Source organism: Mesocricetus auratus, unplaced genomic scaffold (genome assembly GCF_017639785.1).
Source record: "Mesocricetus auratus isolate SY011 unplaced genomic scaffold, BCM_Maur_2.0 Super-Scaffold_100691, whole genome shotgun sequence".
NCBI lineage: Eukaryota > Metazoa > Chordata > Mammalia > Rodentia > Cricetidae > Mesocricetus > Mesocricetus auratus.
Window position 1 is genome coordinate 38,135,301 of NW_024429267.1, and position 9,651 is coordinate 38,144,951.

Sequence of the window (9,651 nt, forward strand, 5' to 3'; positions counted from 1 at the left end):
GGGACATTTTCTTAATTGCAGATTTTTATGTAGGAGGGCTCAGCCCTAGGTAGGTGAGCTTTGTCAAATGGGGTAGTGGTGGCAAACTCCTTTAATCCCAGCATTTGGGAGGCAGAGGTAGGCAGGTCTCTGTGAGTTTGAGGCCAGTCTGGTCTATAGAGCTAGTTCCAGGACAACCAAGGCTACACAGAGAAACCCTGTCTCAAGCAAGCAAGCAAGCAAGCAAACAAACAAACCAACCAACCAAGGCAGCTGCACCGGAACCTAGAAGCAAACCAGGGAGTCTTTGCTCCAGTTCCTGTCTCCAGTTTCCTGCCTTGGTTTCCCTTGATGGTGAACTGTAACCTGTAAGCTGAAATCAACCATTTCTTTCCACATCCATCCATTTTGGTTTTGGTATTTATCACAGCACCAAAAAAAAAACTTAAGGTAAGATCTAAGACAGTATTTCTACACCATGGCTGAGTCTTCTTCAAAATGGACAACAGTTACCTGTGAACATCCTACACAAGGAAAATGCTTAACCAGTGTCCATCTGCATCAGTTAGGGCTAACTTTGGCTATGAAGAAAACAGAGATAGCCAGGGCTTGAGCTATAGCTCAGTTGGTAGAGTGCTTGCCCAGCATGCATGGAGTCCTGGGCACAACCCCCAGAGTTGCATAACCCAGGCACGGTGGTGCCCACCTATAATCTCAGGACTTGGGTAGAGACAGGAAGATCAGAAGTTCAAGGTCATCCTCCACATTGCAAGTTGGAAGCTGACCTGAACTACATGAGACCCTGTAAACAAAACAAAACAAAAACACAGAGACCCCAGTAGCAACCATACAAATGAAAAATAAATTGTTTCTCTTGATTGTTTAGAGACTGGTAGTTCAGCCAAGGCATGCAGTTCTGCTTCACAAAATGCCAAGAGACCTGGGAACTTTTGCCTGTAGTCTTGGTTTCCACAAGTTGCTCATGTCCTAAGAAGGCAGCAGCAGATCCTGACATTGGATCTGCATCCTGACCAGCAGAAGGGAACGCTGAAAATAAGTGCCAGCTGTCTGTTAAGGGAGATAGTATTCACAGAAATTCTCATGGAACTTCTCCAATATTGCACTGATCAGAACTTGACCACAGAATGACCAAGAAATGATTCTTGCAAAGGAGGCTGGAAATGCTCATCTAGGCTATGCTTCACTTCCCTAGAACAAGCTGAAGTTGGTTCTACTTTTTCTTTGCATAGATTTTCCATTCTAGTCTCCTCCATAGTCTCTAACCTCCCATTTTCTTCCTATTCTTTTTTCTCCTTCTCTCTCTGTCAGGAGGATGGCCTCGAAGAGTAAAGACATGGTCACTGCCCCTTCCCCTCCCCATCTGTGAGGAATTCAAGGCAATAAGCATGTGATCGCAAAGTGAGCTCTAGGCTGTTCCCAGAAACATGGTGTGCAGACCCCAGGATATGTGAAACTTGGTCTAAGGACTGAAAGATGGGAAGAGTGTATCCTTGCCCTACATATACAAAGGTTTTATACCAGCAGCTTCAACTTATTTCACATATGTGTTAGGCATTATAAATAGCCAAGATTTGGTTTAAAGCATATCGAAGAATATGTTTAGCAGACATAAAGACTGTGTCATTTCATAAGGACTGGAGAACCTACAGATTCGGCATTTAACTTCTAGCTAAGCATTGCACAAATATTACAAGCTTGGCATCTCTTTCATATAAACAACTGTTTCTGATCATTTGAAGAGCATGTGAGAGCCACTATTTCACTATGAAATTTCCAACCCAGGTCTTCTCACTGCTCTGTTAATTTGTCCCACAAACCACTTTATGCCAGGTGTCTGGAAAGTCAACTCCATCCTAGGTTTGATTCACATTGTCTCGAGAGTTTCAGGAGGGGCTGTGCTAACACAGGAAGTTGAAGAGCGTGTGGCACATTTCATCTCTTTTCATCACATATGCAACTCGGAATTTTTTAGACGGTGACAACATTTGCAATTAGAATACAGTTTGTCAAAAGGTACCATCTTCCAGACTTGAGATTTCATGGTATGGGGCTGTGCTGAGGCCCTACACTGTCAGTATCCTATCTGTTTCTGAACATGCATCCCACCTTCCAGGATGCAGGTTCTGCATGCTGACCCGACATTTCCAGAAACTGTGGACTCATGGAAATACCAGTCCTTGCCATGCACCAGCTGTTTGGCTTAATTTCCCCAGTTTTTCAGGTTGAATAAGAATCCCAGCTAAATTGACTGCTAACTTATCCTAATTTCCTTACAAATGTCTGATACAGAAACATTGAACGATTGATATATTTATGGTATATATGTTCATCACATGCAAATCCATACTATTACTTTCATGTCATTTCATTGATAATTTTATTGGAACAGGTTAACTATTGCTTAGAACTAAGTAGAATTTATAAGGATAAGTAACAAACATTCTATTACAACAGAGTCTGAGCCTTTTCTCACATTCATAATCAAAATCAATGGATTAAAAATTTTGCAATGGTAGATGGCACCTAAAAGCCAGTCATGTTGACCTAAAGAGGCTACTACTAATTTAGATTTGTTCTAAATTTTACATCCTCTACTTAACACTTTATGAAAAGAAATCAGATTAATTGTTTAATATAGAGTAAGTGTGGAACACTACACTAAATGCTTATCTTGGTTTGTTCTAAGTCCATTTCCCCTTATTGTTAGTGTCTCCCATCAGTGAAATTCTGCTGCTGCCCAGAATCCTAAATAGGAAGTGGCTGAAGCTTGGTCAGAACCCTGGATAGCGCCATGGATGGTTTATTAATCAACCAGGGTGATGCTATGGAAAACCATTATAAGTCAGCTAAGGCACAATTTCACTGCAAGACCACCAAGCTGCAGGCCTGCCTGCCTTACACATACACTGGAGTTAAAACAACTCTCCAAAGTGTTGGCTCAGACTACATCAAGAGCTGCTTATCTGCCATCTACATAGTTAGGGCGAGTCTGGAGGACAGTGAGAAGTCCTTCAATACAGCACACATCCAGTGGCCTCTGATGATCTGAAGGGCCTCCAAGAAGTGGTCCCCCAGTGTCTCTGTGGTGAAATCTGCCTCTTTTTCAAGAACACATCAGACCCTGCAAATGAACCTTGAGGTGAGCACGCCTACTTACCGTTTTACCTAGTCACAAGCACGTACCCAAATCTTTGAGCAATGATGCTGCTTATCCACAAAGCCCAAACAAATCAAACACTCATCGCATCCTCTGTTAATGCATTTGACGTAAATTGCATTTCAGGGGAACTAGGGTGTGCTCGCATAGCTGTTTGATAGCAGCCATTTGTGCACACTGCTCACTTATGCTTGTGTTTATTACCGATATTATTCTGTACAAAAAATGAGTTCTCTCATGTTGAAAAATTAACTTGGTCTTAATGGAGAAAGTCTAGAGGTCACAAAAATGCTGCAATTAATTCAGCACTTCTATCTCCGAGTGTCTACAGAGCAACACATTATGAAGCATAATTATGGTTATAGAACTTCAGAGCACTTGGCAAATTCAGGTAATTCTGTTGAGACAAATAGTTTGGAATTGGATTTGGCCTTAGGTTGAATTACTTATGGTTTTAACTGCTACATTGCCATCTTGTATACACATGAGAGGATGCCTTACAGGCAGGATTTTTAAGTTGGGTATGAAAATGGTTATCAATATACAGTAAGTTCCCTTAAAAAATAACCGCCTTTAAAAGAACTCTGCTGAAATCCAACTCATTGTATTTCTGTTTCAGTTTATAACACTCATCCATAAACAGCATTTTGGGGCAGAGGTTGGAGAACTGTAAGTTCAAAGCCAGTTTGGGATACACAGATACATAGAGATAAACAGATCAACTGGCTCTGCCACACTTATGTAATGCTGTGATCTTCTCTCCTTCTGTCTCCCTGTCTCTCCCTTCCTCCATCCCCACCTCTTTGTCACACACACACTGTCTTTCTGTCTGTCTTTGTCCCTCTGCCTTTCCTCTGTGTTTGTAAGCTACATCATCATGAGGATAAAGATGAGCAATGAAATGCTGATGCACTATGGACTGGTATTGTGTGGACAACCAGGACTTCACAAGGCGATCTGCTTTACTTCCAGATTCTGTGACTGAAAATCGCCCTGTCTTCTTTCTGTGTCACTTTCAGCAGGGGACAGCTGGCTTTAGAAATTATAAATCAGAACTTACCAGACCGCATAAAATATCTTGAAGAAATACTTGAAACATGCCATATAGTTGATCTTCCTCCTAGCAAAAGGCGGTGAGGAGCTAAAGCTCCAACAATGCATTCTGGGAAGTCAGGTGAGTAGATGGTTTGCTGTAAACACCTATTCCCCTTTTCTTTCTTCCATATTTCTTTTTCTTTTTCACCTTGCAACAGTCCTCTTTTTTCTCCATCCCCCCTTTCTCCCATCTCTTACCCCTCTTACTATTTCCTCATTTCCATTTCAGTACAGGGAAAGATAGAGAGGAAATAAACACTATGGATTGGACGTTGGTCAGGTAGCAGGTTTGACTGAATCAAAAGGATGAAGTCAGGAGTCAGCTCACCAAATGGGCACATGGAGATAGCTTTCTGCCATCAGAGACCAGGACAACATCTGGTCTAGCGGGATGCAGAATGAAGGGAAATGAAATTGTTTGTCCCAAAAGACAGCAGAGAGCTTGGCACGTTCTTGTTCAGGAAGTTGCCGTAGTGAGAATAGTATTTATAAGGACACTGCAGGGCTCGAGATGTGGTTCAGAATGTGCAAGGCCCTGGGCTTCATCCCTAGTACCACACACAGACACATGTGTGTGCATGTGCACACACTGGAGCTCGCACACACATGCGCGTGCACACACACACACACATCATCATCATCATCACCACCACCAATACCAACGCCCCCAAGAACATTCCAGTAATGAATGGAATAAGATAGCTTTTCATTTTTGAGGTGCAGAGCCACCCTTCTTTTCCTGTTGTAGGTCATAGAATCTGCACAAATTCTAATTAACCAAAGAGCATACTGTGATAAGAGCAAGGCAGAGGCCTGTAGGAAAGGGTGGACCTAACCCACTGTTGGAGTCTGAAGGAAGGGTGCAGCTTACAGATCAGTGGTGAAATGGTAGCTGGATAGACAAAGAGATGAAGGGAGGAAGGGATTCCATGTGGGAGGACTGCATGAGGAAAGCAACGGGCAGACATTTCAGCCTAGTATGGGTGGCTGGAGAAGGCATGAAATGCTTAACTCTGAACAGCTTTAAGAAAACGCTGCATCTAGTCCTCCTGGACAATGGGGATACAGCCTGTGATGCTAATACCCAGGGTGAGCCTCTTATAGTTTCCCAAAGTCACTTTCAACTTGAGGAGTGTGCTGATTATTTCCCCCTGACCCCTAAGTTTTCAAAACACCTTGAACTCCTCAGAAAGCTAAATGACAAATCCAATATATCTACCACTATGACCTTGATGTTTGGCGGGGAGCACTGGCATTCCCCTAAAGGGAAGAAAACACTACCTGCTTTTTGGACACACAGGTCTTAAGGGTGTGGGAAGCTGTTTAAAAAAGTGGCTGGCATCCTTCATTTGTTCAGAGATTATATTCTCTGCCTGCCGTGTGTCTCTGTTAAAGGGTACCCTTTCCTCCTGTGTCGAGCCCATTAATCGGAACAAGCTTTGTTCAGCGAGCTTAGGCTTCCTTCTCTCCTGGCCCTCCTCTCTATCTACACCTCTTTGCTTCGGAAAGCAAGGACAGGTCATCCGCTCTTGTCCTTAGCATTTTGATGAAATGTTCTCATGAATACATGTGTGTGAGCACACAAAAGCATGAAAGCTCATCTTTAATCGGAAGTGCTTTGTTTTCCTTGATTTTTAAACTTTAAATGGAGTTCACACTCTTTCTTGTAGGCTGGTCTTCCAGGCCCCTTTATTTCTCTGCATCCTTGTTTTCATGGTGTAGTATAATAGCTTTTGTTTCACAAGTGCAGGACAAGAGGACCTCAAATGACAGAGGTCTGGATTATATCCATAACGTGAGATTTGGATGACAAAGCAAAGGTTAGGGGACGGTGACATCAAGTGTTTTCCATTGGTGAGCCTGAGTCCTCCTAGCAATGTGGGCACAATGGGCACTGTTCTGAGCACACAACAGAAGCATAGACACTCTCACTAGCGTCTTACACAATGGGGTCCCTGCTGCAACCTTGCCCAACAGGATGGCACCCGCTCCCCGGGGGTTATTGTTACACAGACAAAAGAACTTTGTCTCCTGTATGTACTGAGCCTTGTGTGTAAACATTGCATCCTTCAGAAAAATAGAATTTAGTTTTCCTCATTCTCTTCTTTATTCTTTTTTCTCTTTCTGAAGTGAACAGACCAAAGGAAATTCAGCCTTGGATCCAGAATCAGGAAACCCCACAGAGAATTTGAAATGAAAAAGAAGAGAGCAGATGGAGGTGACAATTTAAAGAGCCACTGGGCCTCTTAGTCACAGTACTAGTGAGACTGAGAGATGTAGACTGGAAATGAGGTGGCCATCTCAGCCCTGGAGTCACAGAGGGCTGGCATTCCTGTTTTAGCACAAATGAGTTGTCAAAGGCTAGAGACAGCACATACCACAACAGGTTACTTACTAGCCAGAAACTGAAGCCCATACACAATTCCTCTCTCCTTCAGGAGACTCTCCTCTGCCACAAAGACAAACTGGCTTGGTAAACCTCAGTATATGTAGAAGGCCCAAGGTGTATTTCTGTCTATTATTTCAAGTCTTCACTGTCAATTTAAAAATGTTGACTTTTGAAAGGCTGTGGTAGTACACACCTTTAATCCCAGCACTTGGAAGGCAGAGGCAGGCATATCTCTGAGTTCAAAGCCAGTCTGATCTGCAGACAGAGAGTTCCAGGGCAGCTAGGCTGTTACACAGAGGAATTCTGTCTCAAAATAAAAAAAAGGGAATAGTTTTACTCCCAATTAAAAAAATCGGAAAGAGGGAACCACAAAAATGAAGTCTTTTTAGTCCTATTTTCCAGTTCCCCATTCTTATTAGCCCCCAGGGACAATTTCTACAGTCTCCAACTTTTTTTTTTAACAAAACCCTTCTAGTGCCAAGCTGATTGGAGAGTGCCTCTGTTATTTTTCTATTGCTGTGAAGAGATACCATGACCAAGGCAGCACATAGAGGAAAGAGTCAATTGGGATTTACAGGCCATGACCATTATGGTGGGAGGCAAAGAGAACTAATTGGGACTGGCATGAGCTTTTGAAACTGGAAAATCCACCCCCCCCAGTGATCTACCTCTTCCAACGAGGCCATACTTCCTAATTCTTCCCAAACACTTCCACCAACTGAGGACCAAGTATTCAAACATGTGAACCTATGGGGGCCCATTCTTATTTAGACAATCACAGTGAGATAACAATTTTTTGATGACTGAGTTGCTTGAATTCCTTTCAAGATGCCTGGTCATTGTGGATATAGTTCTCATTTAAGACAACATGCTAGCACTCATGAGCCTATTTTCCCCCAAAGAAGGCAAGTGAGCCCCCTATTCTCTGTATCAGTTGCCTAGTTGACAAATGATTTGTTCTTTTGAATTTCAGTTCTATCATCTATAGGCTGAGAACAACAATTCCAGAGACAACTGCTACTGTTGTTCAAACTCAGTGTGGGTCATGTAGAAAGGTTCAAGCAGTACTCACCAATCACTACCATCGTTGCCATCACCATAGTCATCAAACAGATTAGCAGCACCATCAATGATCATCTCCAAGACATATGCTGGTACATCACTTAATGTTGATCCATTCCATCCAGAGCCCTTGCACATCCTGCTGATATGTTGGCATTTCTAACACCTTACCAAGCAACCCAGAGACAATACCCTGCTGGTGATAAATACTTGTCCATCAGAGATTTCCCCTTTCAAGTCCATGAATTAGGCTCATGTTTGAAATGAAAATATTATCAGATAATTATAGGTACCAAGTGCTGGTCAAGAATGTGCCTGGATGTCAACTTCAGCCACAGGAGTCATCTTTTACTCAAGAGAGGTTGATTAGTTGATGAAATACACATCATCTTGATTTCAAGCCCAGAGGCCATCAAGGGTATCCTGATGCTAAAGACATCACTATTTTAATGATCTCAGTTGAAGAGTATTTAAAAAAAAAGAGTGCTGTGCTTTCAGGCCTTAAGACTTATTGCTTGTATTTTCACAGCTTTCTTAAAGTAAAAAGGGGTGTTGTGGAAAATGATAAAATTTATCATTTATAGCGAAATATTAATGTAGCAGCAGGAGATTCGATGAGGCCATCTATCTATGAGCATTCAGACTTCAAAGGAAGCATAAACACGAAATTAATGGTTTGTCTAGTGTAAGAGACAAATAAATGCAAATGTGGGCTCATTAATATCAAGTGGATGACTTCTTGGTTTATGGGGTTTGGATTGATTTTGTCAAAGGCCAATAGATTTATTTTTAAAAAGTCTTTGAAATTTAGCATCCATACACCCATTATTGAGAGAAATAAAACTCAAGCACTCCTGGACAGCCTCTCTTCCTCCTCCTCCTCCTTCCCCCTTCCTAGATGTTGCTTTACTGAGATAAAGTTCTCACATTAGGACTTACTTTCACACTGAAATATGTCCCTTGTAGGAACTGCTATAAACGTCAGCATTTTCCGCAGCATTAGTTTATGGGCAGAGTGAATTTTAATGGCATCATAATCTCATGGCAATCAATTGCGGTGCTTGGGAAAAAAAAGCTCTGGTGGTGCCCATTAAATGGGCTTTGCATCACTTTTAATGCTTTGAAATCTTGAAGTCTCTCTCTGTCTTCCCTATTTGTCTATAGACAAAATAGTTTTTCTTTTCCTCCCCATTTTAGGCTGGAGTAGCATTAAATGCTTTTAGTTACTATTTAATTTTCTGACAATGAGGAAGAAATACATTCCTCCTTTTGCTTGAACAAGGGTACAGGTCTGGTGGTTCCAATGTAATACAGGAAACCAAGGCAGAGTTTCGGTGGCCTTTTCCTTGTTTCTAGATTGGTGAATACCTCACTATGGAGTCTAGCTGTGGTCCAGATATCGTGAAGCAACCAAATACAGCAGCACCCGCTCTTTCTGTACTGTACTCAGTAATATCCATCTTCTTCTCTACCTCTGATTCAATCACAGACCACTTCTCTGCTTCCGTACATCATAATGCAAATGTGTAACATAGCACCGTATGGGATATCATAATTATTTAAAGTGAGTCATCTATTTTCTGGCTTCTTATTTCACTCAATTGTTTTGTCTTCTTGAGACAATATGAATCACATATCTACTGCCTTTTTCTGAAAATATTTTCAGGTTGCTCTGTATATGTGTGTGTGTGAGATGCTTCCTTGTTAAAAATTTCTGATCCTCTTTAGATTTTCTGCACTCAACAAACTAATTGGGTCTTGGTTTTGTGTTTGGTCCTTACTAAAAAACAACACACACACACACACACACACACACACACACACACACACACACACACTCACGATCACAAAGCCCTCCAAAATGAGGGAAATAATACCAGTCGTTGAGAGCTCAACTATGAATCTAATACACAAAGAAGGACAAAGATACTGGAGGAAGCCACAAAGA